The sequence below is a fragment of the Nannospalax galili genome, unplaced genomic scaffold (genome assembly GCF_000622305.1).
Source record: "Nannospalax galili isolate Female #2095 unplaced genomic scaffold, S.galili_v1.0 scaffold771, whole genome shotgun sequence".
Taxonomy (NCBI): domain Eukaryota; kingdom Metazoa; phylum Chordata; class Mammalia; order Rodentia; family Spalacidae; genus Nannospalax; species Nannospalax galili.
This window is the reverse complement of record NW_008329156.1, coordinates 483639-497214: the sequence shown is the minus strand read 5'-3', so window position 1 is coordinate 497214 and position 13576 is coordinate 483639. Positions and strand designations below refer to the sequence as shown.

Below are 13576 nucleotides of genomic sequence, written 5' to 3'. Positions count from 1 at the left end.
AGCACTCAGGAAGAAGAGGCAAGTGGATCTCTGTGAGATCAAGGCCAGCCTGGTCTACATACATAATGAGCTCCTAGCCAGGTGGGGCCTCAGGGAGACCCTGTCTCAATCTACCCCTCCCACAAAACCCTCCAAAAAACAAAAAACCCACTTCTGTTTTCCTCGACTACTAATATTCTAGATCAGTATGGGAGATTTGCTACAGTTAATGAGTCTTTAGGCACATTATTGAAGCCACCGGGGGCAGACCTCTCCAGTGTTGCCCCACTCACAACACCATGTTGCGTTGCACTGCTGTGCCTCCCTAGGCTCCAAAGGTCAGTGGGACTGTGACTGTGACAGTTTTCGGGCGCCTCACCACCTGTCTCTCCACTGGGGTTTGTCAAGTGTTTTTCTCATGCTCAGAGAGACACTTGGCTTTTTGTGTCTGTAAAGTGATCACATTTCTGGCACCTGAGGAGGGAGCTGAGCACACAGATTGCCAGGACAGCAGCAGCACCAGAGGACCATCCTGGACAATGGTGACAAACAGCTTCTCTTTCTCTGAAGTCCTTCTCATTGTAAAAAATTCCTTCACACAGGTAAACCATGATGGGGAAAATGCTTAATATAGCTTGGTATAAAATCCGTCTTAATTATAACTAACAAATCAATAAGGTTTCTGTGAGCGACGATAAAGGGCATTAAAGCCTATCTTACATTGTTTGAGCCATACAAAGGGTCCCTTTCTCTTAAAGACGCCTTCATATATTAATTCATGCAGGGGATGCTTTTCAATATTCTGGGCTGAGTAGAACAATTCAATCCCTACCTAAGCTATTAAGTAATATGCAGGTACAGAGAATTTAATATTGGAATAATTTATTCCAAATGCCAACAGGTCACGTTTTCAAAATGCAAATAAAATCAGCTCTCTCTCTCTCTGTCCTTTCTTCCTGAAAATCTAGAAAATTGGGGACACAGTAAGACTGAGCACATGTGTCTATAACCGTGGGTACAGAGGGTAGCCTTGCAGCCACGGAGATGTTCTCCTCAGAAATCCCACACCACACTACCAGCTAGCACGGACACCTCCCCCATCGGTAGACTCCTCACCGGACTGGGTCTCTCTGCTCGCATCCAGCTCAATTCATTCTCCTGCACAGCCAAATGGAAATCAGACCAGGTTACTCCAACTTAAACCCACTCCCTGGCTTCTAGTTGAAATGAGAATACATTCTACCTCCCCCCAGCACAGGCCTGGGACTCCTGTGTGGTCTGATCTCAGACACCTTCTTCCACTCTCTTCTCTGCTCTTGCTCCAGCCAGCTTGTGCCCCCAGGACCTTTGCACCAGAGCATCTTCCTAAATCATTGCCTACCCCACCTTTGCTTCATACTCATTCTGGGTCTGAGTGCCACCTTCCCTGACAATTCAATTCAGTTCAGTCACTCCGCCAACCCTTTAAAGGAATTCTTTGCATATTGCAAGCAGATATTTCCCTTACTTGTTATAGTCAGTTTCCTCCACTAGATGAATTAACAGAGACCTTGTTTACCTTCATAACATGCCCAGTACCATGACAGAGAGCTGAGCACACAACTCAGTATGTGCTCAATAAATAGGTGAGAGGTGTGAGCACAGCGCTAAGCTTCTCAGCACTCTGCAGTGAGAAGCTGTTTTCTTCTCAGAGAAGCGCATCGGATGCCTTTGACTCTGGGAGAGTCATTCCAAACGGTCCCGCCTACAGGGACAAGAGGATCTGAGCTGGCAGAGCCTGCCATTCCAGATGGCTCCCGTGGCCCGCCCATAGTTACCCTTAGCCTCAGCCCATGCCACGGGCCAGCAGTCTTGTCCCAGGTTCATAAATGCCAGGCCACTCTGTTCTTGAGCGCACCGGTGACCCCTTTGCATTTGGCTTGTGATCAAGATGGCTACACAAGCCCCTCTTTCCGAATCTAATTCTCCACAGTCAATTCTCCGCAGCAGGCCCCGCCCCCTGGAGGAAATAGGCAGCTTGGGACACACACTCTCACACACTTAAAATCACACATACCCTCACACACACACACACACACACACTCAGACACATATCCTCACATTCTCATATACACACACACACATTCTCTCATATATCCTCACACATACAGTCACAGACACACATATCCTCACACACACACACAATCACATACACACACACACAACCATGGACACTGGCAGGAGTCAATGGCTCACACCTGTAATCACAGCATGCAGAGGGCCGAGGCAGGAGGATCATGAGTTTGAGAGGAGGCTGGGTTACACAGTGAGAAGCTGCTTCAGAGCAAACAAACAAAAACAAAACCATGGAAAGTGATTGATCTCAAGTTCTCTTATCCTCCAGAAACCTTTCCATTAAGGTCCCATGAGGTTATTTGAGCCTTGCAGACCAGGCTCTACCTGGCATGTAAGGGCTGGGGACTGATTAGTGGCAAAAAGAATCGCCACCGTGTGGTGACTTGAATGAAAATTGTTCTACGCACAACGCTGAAGAGGTGGCTCAGCAGTTAAGAGTGCTGGTTGCTCCTGCTGAGGACCTGGGTTCCATTCCCAGCACGCTCATGGTGGCCAACAACGGCCTATAACTCCAGCACCAGGGAACCCTACACCCTCTTCTGGCCTCTGTGGGCAATGCATGACACAGGTGCACTGGCAGACAAAACACTCATAAGCACAAAATAAAAATAGATAATTTTTTAATCTTAAAAAAAGAAAAAAGAAATGTCCCCCATAGGCATATGTACTTGAACACCCAGTTGGTGGCAGTTTGAGGTGGTTAAGGAAGCTTTAGGAGATGGAGCCTTGCTGGGGGAAATACAACACTGGGGCAGGTTTGAGGGTTCACAGCCTCACCCCACTTCCAGTCACTTTCCCTGCTTCATGGTTGCATCTGAAGATGTGATGTCTCAGCTTCCTGTTCCTGCATCCATCCAGCCTGCCTGCCGCCATGTCTCCCCACCACTAACTCTCCCTCTGTAGCTGTAAGCCCAAGAAACCTGTCTATAAGTTGCCTTTGGTCATGGTGTTTTATCACAGCAACAGAGAAGTAACTAACCAACACACTCTCGCTGTATACATCTGTCATCGGCTCCTCTCTCAAAACCCAAACATCTTTCTTCCCCTTGCTGTGGTGTGCTGTTGAGTCATGCATTAGGTCACAGTGCTCTCTGAGCTACGACTGGACCCCAGACTCTGTTCTTCATGGCATCCAGGACAGAGTCCCTGGTTCTTGACAGTTTTCTTTGCAGTCTAGTCAGGGACCCAGACACTCAGCCAGTGAGCGTTTACCTAGAAATGCTGTGCTGCAAGGTGCAGGCCTTCGGTAGGGGCTGGGACATGGCGTGAGTGTGGGTTAGAATCGGGCATTGCTTGAAGTTCAATGACAGGTTTCACTAGTCCTTCACTTGGTCATTTTCCTCCAAAGAGCTCATGTCCTGAGACCCAAGGCCCTGCTTCCACCTCCTGAGCATCTTTAGTCATCCCTTATTATGGGTTGAACTAGGGACTGCCCATCCCCCATGGGGCTATTAGGGGGACACTGCTCCAACATAACTAAGTGTCCTTGTGAATAAGGCAAGCTTTGGGACTGTGGCTAACATACTGTGGGGACACGGTTCTTTCTGATAAACTGTGAAGGGAAGAGAAATTCATTATTTCCTCATTCTGAGAACTGCTTTTATTTTGGAAAAAAGTAAACCAGAATCCCTAATTTCTGAATTAAACATTGAAGAGAATTTAAATGTAGAAAAATGCTAGGCATTCTAGAAAAGTTGCAAAGACTAATCAGTCTCCCACAGAATTGATCGGTGAGGCCAAACACAGGTCAGTGACAGTTCAGTTAAAGGTCATTAACAAACACAAATCGTGATCAATTATTTAAATATAATTTAAGACAAACATAGTGCAAAGTCTTCCCAAACTAGACACAATCAATATACTGAAAATAATGTTGCATTTCCAAGAGACCAGCTAGGCCCAAATCAATAAAATCACCCCTCACCATAAACCTTTTACCCAAGGCCAATTTATCATTATCAATACCTTTTAACAAAACAAGCGTTTGATGCACCACTGAGAGTCAATGCTTTCCTGAAAAGGCTTATGAACTGAGTGTCGATCCCCCCCTCAGCTCACACATGCTGTCTCCACCGGGTGTCTGTTCAGAGGATTGAAGGGAGTCCATTTTGCTGTTCCTGTATTTCTGTTCTGCGTGGAAATACAATCTTCAGTGTTCCGATTCCATCTGAGCCTCCTCCAGAGGGGAGCCTGAACTTTTAATCCCCTCTGGCATTTTTCTTGACAAATGATGGAAGATATTCATGGGGACAAAATCTTTGGGGCTGACCTGGGATGACACCAATCCGACCCGTCTTCCTCACACCAAGGAAGGAACATCAGAATGCAAAAGGCTAAGGGGATAGTACCCGAAGGGCAATCAAGTCATTCTTGCTTGTAAACAGATAAAATGCTCAAATCTTGACATTCAAAGTCCCACTTTGATCGCGATCAGAGCTCTACTAATGATACATTAGTTGTTGGGACCACAGATGGAGAAGATGACTATTGTTTGCACAAGATATTATTTTAATGAGTTTTTAAAAGGCTACTTGTTTGTGGAAAAGAAGGGAGTGTAACCTTCAAACCTTTCCTTAGGTAATGAGCGTCTGGTTCCTCCACTAATAGTTGGCAACCCATTCTGCCTCTGAAGCCAGGTTCTGAACGTCCCTGTGCATGCAGATCATGCTGTTAAACTCTTAATGAACTGGATATGATTTTTCCAGCTGTCAGGTCATTGATAAAATCTTCTCTGTTGTCTAGATGTGCCAATCACCCTAGGGGGGTGAGGAGGAGAGAGACAGGATGGCAGGAGTTGGGGTCATCAGCAGAGGGGACAGAAAACATCTGATGCCTGTGTCTACTCACCATTTCAGTAAGGCTGACATCAGGGCAGGTGGCAGGGGCCTGAGCTGCAGGTGGCTGGTGGATTTGGATCCCTGCTCCAAGGGCAGGCCCTCAGCTGAGTGGCACAGGTGTGAGCTTCCCATAGTCACAATCTGTCCGCTTCTGACTATTTATTACCTCCCCAAAACTGCCTGCCAAATGCATTCGTCAACTCTTTGTTCTGGAAATTTCCAACAACAAGAGAAAAGAGAAAATTGTGTAATGACCCCATCTGCTGCCACCAGCCTTCAACAATTTTTCCACTCAACAGCAGTCCAACTGACCTGGACCCCAAGTCCCCTCCTCAATCAGAGCTCGCCAGGAATTCTAATTTCTCCTGGTTATGACAGCTACCTACTTGGTGCAGTTGTCAAATTACTTACAAGGGGGATTCTGTCTGTAAAAGAACTAGGTGTTGAGAAAGAGAGAGAGAGAGACAGAGACAGAGACAGAGACAGGAAGGAGGAGGAGAAAGGGGGAGGGGCCTCCCAAATAAGTGAAACAAAGAGCTGCCCTTTGAAATACCATGTCCATTCCCATCCCAGGGCCTTGGCACCTTCCTGCTTGCTTTGCGCTTCTCAAAAGAAGACCCTCTCCAAAGCCAGAGAGAACAGAGTTCGGGTAACAAACAGGACTGCAACGTTTTAGATGCCAAGGAAGATGGCTGGGCCACTACAGCAAAGAAGGTTCAAGAAAAACAGGTTCAAGAGCCCGGGACTGAAGAACACAAGGTGCAGGTCCTGGGTGCTGCCTCTCAAGCACCTGACCAGCTCCTCTTTGCCAGGCAATGCCTTGGAGCCGAGATAAAGCAAGGGGCAAAGTCAAATGCAAGCAGTCGTGGAACGTTGGTTCATTGATGGGAGATAAATCATAAAACCCAATTCGCAGTACAGGAAGTCCCAATTCAAGACACAAAGGAAAATATAACAGGGATGTGTTGTGCAGTGAGCTGAAAGTTTGTGTCCTCCCCACAGAAATAAAACCAAACTCATAAGCTAAAATGTTGACTCACTCCAGGAGTGATGGCCGTAAGTGGTGTGGTGTTTGGGGGGAGGCCGGATATGACGGCAGAACACTCCTGAATGGAACTATAAGAGGCTTTAGGGGGCTTACTTGCTTCTTCTACGTTAGCATCAAGTCATCAGCAGTCTGCAACACACGGACGCCCTTACCTGAGTGCTGACTGGGGAATTCCAGTCTTTAGAACTGTGAGAAATAAACTTCTGTTCCTTATAAGCCCCCCACGCAGCATCTGGTATTTATATAACATCTCCTGACCACAGCACCATCTCCCACTGGGCCTGGACGCCCATCCACAACCCTGCACTCCTGGGCACACATCACCCGCCTCTCAAAGCCTCTCCCTTGATTCTCTCCATTGCTGATGATGTCATGATTTCAACATACCTTACCCCCCCCCACAGAGCATGGTGCAGTCTCAGCTTCCAGGGCCTTCCCTCTGGTTTCTAAGGCACTTTCCTTCACCTCTGGTCACTGCTCACCGACCAGTCATGCCTGCTGTCCTTGATGGAACCACCAAGAGCCAGTCTTTAATAAGCATGTGAGTCCTATTCTATTTTCCTATGCATTTTATTAAATTGATCTGTAAATTCTCTTTGCTATGTCAAAATACTATTGAATCCATAAGCTAACTGTGTGGAAAAAAGCTGTGTCTATGTCTTCTTCATCCAGAATAAATTAGAAATTCAATGTATTTAAATGTAAATGGTAAAATGACAAAACACAGGAGAAAGTTTAGGTGAATCTGCATCAAATATTTAAGACAGAACAGAAGATATCAAAGGCAGAAATAAAGTTAATGTTATATGCGATTATAGATACTGTGAAGCTGTTATGGGAAAAAATAATAATAACCAGTACCAGGGACTGAGTTAAACGTGGCTACCATGGGCCCGGGACAAACCTGAGCAGCGTTAACAGTCTGTCATTGCGACAGGTGTCTAAGATAAAGAGAGGGAAGATTTGTTACAACCCACAGCTTCAGAGGTTGGTCCTCATTTGGCCCAGTTGCTTCTGGGCTTGTGAAGACGCAGGACGTCCTGATGGCAGTGTCTGGTGGAGGTTCCGAACCTGTTTACCTTATGGCCTCCAGGAAGAGGGAGGGGTGGGGAACAAGGTCCTAATATTTCCTTTTTAAATATCTATTTATCATTTTTATTTGATGGGTATGAGTGTATCACCTGCGTGTAAGTGTGCCCATGTCGCCCAATGCCCATGGAGGGAAGAGGCCCTTGGATTCCCTGAAACTGAATGCTGGGAACTGAACCCGGTCCTCTATAAGAGCAGTCAGTGATCTTAACTGCTGAGCCACCTCTCCAGCCCCAATGACACCTTTGGTCTCCCCGTAGGGAGATGGAACCCGGGTCTCCAGTGTTAGTATAGTACCACTATACTGTTGAGGAAGACACCTGATGTCTCCTCGAAGGACCCTCCCTCAGTAACCTAACTTCTTAGTGCTAGGCACCACCACTTAAATGTTCAACATCCCAACAACACACAAGCTGGTGTCCAATACTTCTGCTGTGACCCTTTGGGGAACAGCTAGCATCCACATTGTGACATCTTTCTCAGAATTCCCCGTGTCTCTCTCGATCCCTCTGCACTGGGTTCGGTCACTGGGGGGCACTACAGGTGCCTCCCTGTTCTTGGGTGACATGGGCAGGCTGGTCCCCCTGAGCCTAAGTGGGAAAAGGAACAGGAACCCTGTTTGTTCCCCAGGATCGATTTTCACCCCTAAGAGCTCACCCTAGGGAAGGCTTTGCCTCCTCTCTGCCCTGCTTGCCTCCCAGAGCCTGGCAAGATTTCTCTTCCCTTCAGACCCCACGGAGAGCTCTGCTAGCCCAGCTGGGCCTTTTCTCTCCCCTGTGATCCTTCTCACTCTGAGGAGCTCACCACTGTCCTGTCTGGGGCCCTGTGCTCCACATTGATTTCAAGGGCGAATGAGATCAGGAGAGAAGTGTCATGTTGGTTTTCCCCAAAGAACCAACGGAGTCCTCAGGGGATCACACAGCTAACTCTTGAAATGTTCCCCGAGGACCCGAGACTGTGAGGGTGGGACAGTCCCCTAGCCAGGGCTCTCCAGAGGGACTTAGAGAAACCGGCTCAGTCACAAAAGGAGAGGGAGTCTCGTGTTAGACCGAGTGCAAGTTGGAGAAGCGGAGGTGTCATTGGTGCGACTCGGTCCAAATCTAGAAGCCTCAGGGCCAAGGAGCTGACACTTTGGAGCTGAGGGCCCGAGAGCGGTCCTGTAAGTGCAGAGCAAAAATTCCAAAGAAGCAGAGGGGAAGGGTACCCTGCTCAGGAAGTGAGAGACAAAGAGAACTCTCCTTGTCATTTAGTTTCCCACTTAGACCTTTACCTACTGCATGTGCCTGAGGTGGCTCTTTCCCTCCCACTGAGAGCACAGCACAGATTCCTAGGGAAACACCCTAACACACCCAGAAACAAATGAAAAATCATTCAGAAAAGCAAAGACCAATTTCTCCACTGCAGGACTTCTCAGAGCCTTCTCACTGCTGGGCCTTTAAGAGTCTTTAAGGGAATAAACGGCACAGGATGTGGCCACAGATCTATGCCTCAGGATGAATTTTCTGCAGTTTGTCCTGGGAAATATTTGATTAAATTTAGAATGTCAGTGTTGAAGATAAAAGTCAGCTAATCATATTTCTCTAAGCCAATGAGCATCAGCCAACATCATGAAGGCTGAGAGTTAGACCAGCACAGCACAACACAGAGAGACAAAAAGTGGCTTAGACCTGCAGAGTTCCAAGCTTCTCCTCAGAGCTACATGCAGATATATGATGGGGGTGGGTATGTGATTGTGTGCGTGTGTGTGTGTGTGTGTGTGTGTGTGTGTGTGTGGTGTGTAATAAACGGGTGCACAAGGATGCTACACACCGATGTTAGAATGTATATAGAAGAAATGGAATCACAGAGAAACTGGGTTCCACGCAAATATCATGTGATGGAGGATGGAAGTGCTCTAAGTGCACACATCCCGGTTCAGTATGCCGACCGACATATGGCCTCAGGGCTTTATACACTAGATCAAAAGCAAAAACTGTTATAATTACAAAACCCTTCAAAGAAAGGCAGTGGTGTGATTTTAAAACAATATGGCCAGTGTACAAGGGTAAGACAAAAGAGATAAACACAGGAGATGTGGTCAATATACTCAATAAGGAACAATGCATGGATACACTGTGATATCTTCTACGAATAAAATAATTTTTGTGGTTTGAATGAGAAACGTGTCTCACGTGTTCATGTGTTTGAACACTTGGTCCCCAGTTGGTGGTGCTGTCTGGAAAGGTCATAGAACCTTTAGAAGGTGGAGCCTCACTGGAGGAAGTGGGTCACTGGGGCTAGCCATGAGGACTTATAACCTCACCCCACTTCCTGTTCGCTCTCTGCTTCCTCTGTGCAGATGCAGTGTGACCTCCAGGCTCCTGCCCCTCCACCACGGCTTCCCTGTCTGCTGCATATCTTCCCCTCCATCATGGACTGTATTGTGGGCTGCCTGATGTGGATGCTGGGAACTGAACTCGTGACCTCTGCAAGAGCAGTATGCGATCTAAACTGCTGAGCCCTCTCTCCTGTCCCTTATGATGCTTCCATCAGGTATTTTATCACAGCAATGGAAAAGAGACTGTAACACTTACTTTGTGTTCACGAACATTTAGGAAATTGGTCCTATTGCGCTTGTATGAAACTCATCTATTCATAAAAACAGAAACTGTACCAGATACAGTTTTAAACAAAGGGTAAAAATCTTAAAATTAATTGTATGAGCTTAAAAGAAAGTAGTAAGAAATTCTTCATACATTTAAAATGAATGAAAATCGTTTGTCTAAAAAATTGGACCATAAGTAGTGAACATGAGCAGATGGCAACGAGGCAGTCAGACCAGAGTGAAAACAGAATATGCCACTGTGAAATGCACACGTCACAACCAGTAAGATCAGCAGACAAGATGGTACAGCTGTTAAGGAAAAGTGAGCACACAGACATAAACATTCACCTTGGGCTTTTCTTTGTCTGCTTGCTTTGAAAATAAAATCAGTCCTAAAAGATCCAGGAAAAGGAGGAACAAAAGAAATGGGATAGAAACTAATCAGAAAAAGGAATCCATAACTAAAATCATTAAGTGTGTGTGTGTGTGTGTGTGTGTGTGTGTGTGTGTGTGTGTGTGTACATGAGTACAGGTGCCTGCAGAGGCCAGAAGAGGGCGCTGGATCCCCTGGAGTAACAGGTGGTCACGAACTGCTTGATGTAGGTGCTAGGAAATAAAGTTGGTTCTCTGCAAGAGCTTTATACACTTTTAACCACTGAGCCACCCCTCCAGTCCAAAATTTAATTTTTAAATTAAAAAAAAAACACAAAGAGAATTAAATTAGAAATTTGTAAGGTGCTCTAAGAAAAGATAACACTGTTCCTTTAAAATTAGCTTATTTAGCAAAATTGTTCAGAAAGTAAATAATAAAGCCAAAAACAAGCAAACGAAAAGGCTGTGGGGATTTCCATCCCTTGAGCTTCTTATGCCCCTTTGATCAGGTGTCTCTTAAAACAAGGTACATTGGTAATTTCAGAGAAATGTGTTTTTGGAATGCTCATGTATAAAGATCCTCCCCAGGACCCTCCAAGGACTCCTGCATTAAATCTGATCATGCACAAACACGGACAGAGAAGATTCATCCCAGGACTGGAGAGATATTAGAAAAGTTAACTAATGTATTATCTTGATCTGTTAAGAAAGAAAAAGTGAACCATCTCACTTGGTGTTGAAAATAGATCAAATGCATTTCAATGTCCCTTCCAGAGAAGACTTTGAAAATGGAGTCTGACCCCACAGAAGAGCAGTCACTGGGAAACAGAGACCAGAGACCATCGGCACTGTGAGGGATCCACAGGAGGTGCACCCTAGGAAACCAGACTGTGACTATTGCTGAGTCTTTTCACTCATAAAAGACAGACATCGCAGACCTGTGAGGCTCCAGGTGTCATAGGTGTTGAGGAAACCTGCAATCCAGTGTCCCGTTATGACAGGGTCGTGGGATGGCTGTGGCTGGTGCACTGACTGCGGTTGCCACAACATCAGTCACTGTTTGGAGTATTATCTGTCCAAAGCATTGAGAAGCATGGCAGAGCCCCACGGGTCGGAAGAGAACTACCCCAAGCACCACACAAGGTAGGTGCCCTTCCTCATAAGCCCCCAACCCTGAGTTAGAGGCCTGGATAGAAAAAAGACCCTGCTCACTATAAAGGGCAGAAGATCCCACAGAACACCTCAGATGAATCTCACAAGTGAACCTAAGACATACCATGAAATTAAGATTTGAGATAGCTCAGCCAATGAAGGCACTAGCCACCAAGGCTGGTGACCTGGGTTCCATCCCCAGGACCCACAATGTCCATGGGGAGAACCAACACCTGTAAGTTGTCCTCTGAGCTCCACATGTGCAATTCGGTGCATGCACACAGGTGAGCCCTGCCCCCAAATAAACAAACACATAAATAATAAGTAAATAAATAATAATACATTTTTAAAGGAAACCATTAAGAATTTGCAGAGAGCTGTAAAATCGAGGGAGAAGCCCATAGCTATTCCATGGTTTTGAAGGGATGGCAAAATATTGTGGACTTGTCGATTTTGGCTTAAACACTATCACTGAGTGTTTTTGCTCCAAATTTCAGGTGTTGCTAAGTGACGGTCTCAGAAGGGAAGGCCTTCAAGCAGTGATGGGGTGTGAGGATCCTTGTCTCATGAATGGGGTTGACGTCCTTTTAGAAGAAACCACATAGTGTTTGGCTGGCTGCTGTCTCACCCTTTACCTTCTGTCACTCGAGAATGTGGCAAACAGCCCTCACCAGACCAGCACCATGACCAGGGACTTCCAAGCAGTAACTCACCAGACGCCAGCACTGTGCCTGGGACTTCCAAACAGCTCTCATCAGACTCTAGAACTGTGACTGGGGACTTCTGTTCTCCAGAACTGTGAGAAAGGAGTTTCTCATTTTTTCTGTAAATTACCCTGTCGATTACAGCAACAGAAACCAATCAAGACAGTCTGTTTCAAAAAACAATCCCTGGCTAGCCTAGAACTCTTATGTAGACCAGGCTGGCCTTGAACTCATAGAGAGTCACCTGTATCTTCCTCCTAAGTGCTGGGACTAAAGGTGTGCACCACTATGCCTGGCCCAAATGCCATTAGTGAGCTCATGGAGACAGTGAGCAAATTTTGTGTGATTACATGTCATACAACAGTAATCTGAAGTATTAAATTGCTTGAATTTTTTTTGCAGTTTGGAGATTAAATAACCTTGTGCTTAAGGTCACTCCTTAAGTTTGTGAGATGAAGGCTTATGGCGTCTATGACCTTAGCTCAATGATGATGTATAAAGACAAACAGAAGAAAGAGAGAGAATATAACAGATGGGACAAAGGGTTAACAACTCATGAATCTACATGTTTCTTATAACTTTTCTGTAGATAAAAATATTTAAGACAAAAAGTTTAAAAAGTTATATAAAAACTAATAAATAAAAATCTAAAGAAAGAAAATCTATTAGATAGGTGGATCAAGGTTGTTGGATAAATAACCTATAAATATTTGAAAATGGGAATTCCAGTACTTTAAGGCACTAGAGACAGAACTAATAGAATAAAAATAGACAAATTGTGACTTGTTGTAGAATACTACATAGCAATAAAAATAAGCGATTGCCAAAGCTGGATGTGGTGGTGCGTACCTGAAACCCCACCTCCTCAGAAGTAAAGACTGAGGATTCAAGTTTGAAGCCGAGGGTAGCAACCTAGCAAAACGCCACCTCAAAAATCAAAGAAACAACAACAAAACTTTATGCATACAGGTGAAGCCCACAAGCCTAACAGTGAATGAGAAAAGGAAACCCCAGTCAAAATTCAGTCTCCAGTTCCTCTCACACAAAGCCCCCAAGGTGAGCAGAAATCAGCCAAGGAGTTAGAAGTCAGGGGACCAGAGGTGCTTGCAAGTATTGATTACCTTTGACTCTTCCACTGGGTGCTGCTTACCCTGGGAAACCCTTCAAGCTGGATTCTCATCACCTGTGTTTATTGTCTATGTGCTGTACTTCAATTAAAAAAAATTAAACATGGAAATTTGGCATGAGCTTAATCCCCAGAACTCCTTTAAAAAAGGTAGACACCCTGGGTGTGGTAGCCCGCACCTTTAATCCCAGGCAGGTGGATCTCTGTGAGATTGAGGTCAGCCTGGTCTACAGAGTGAGTTCCAGGCCAGTTGGAGCTATAGGAAAATCCTGACTCCACTAAAACAAACCAAAAAAGCAGACACAGAACTTCACACTCATAACTAATCCTCGTACTGGAGCGACAGACAGGTGGATCCGAGGGGCTCACTGGCCCATGAGCTCCAGGCCAGTGAGAGACCCTACCTCAAGACACAGTCGATACCGGAATTCTGGTCTCCACACACACGTACACACATATGTACATATACCTGCACACACATGAAACCACACACATATATATATACACACACCAAAAAAGAAGGTGAAGGAAGAAAGGAAGGAGGGACGGAAGGAGGGATGGGGAGGGAGG

At 45.7% G+C, this 13576-nt stretch overlaps 2 long non-coding RNA genes across 2 annotated transcripts; one reads left to right on the top strand and one right to left on the bottom strand.

Moving 5' to 3' along the window:
• The first annotated feature begins 346 nt into the window (after positions 1-346).
• On the top strand, positions 347-12036 carry LOC115070616. Its single transcript, XR_003849761.1, has 4 exons — positions 347-581; positions 6384-6520; positions 10799-11167; positions 11674-12036. It is a non-coding gene; the product is annotated as an uncharacterized LOC115070616 (long non-coding RNA).
• On the bottom strand, positions 3884-5465 carry LOC115070615. The gene is made up of 2 exons (XR_003849760.1): positions 4942-5465; positions 3884-4850 (listed from the first exon to the last, which is right to left on the bottom strand). It is a non-coding gene; the product is annotated as an uncharacterized LOC115070615 (long non-coding RNA).
• Positions 12037-13576: the final 1540 nt, after the last annotated feature.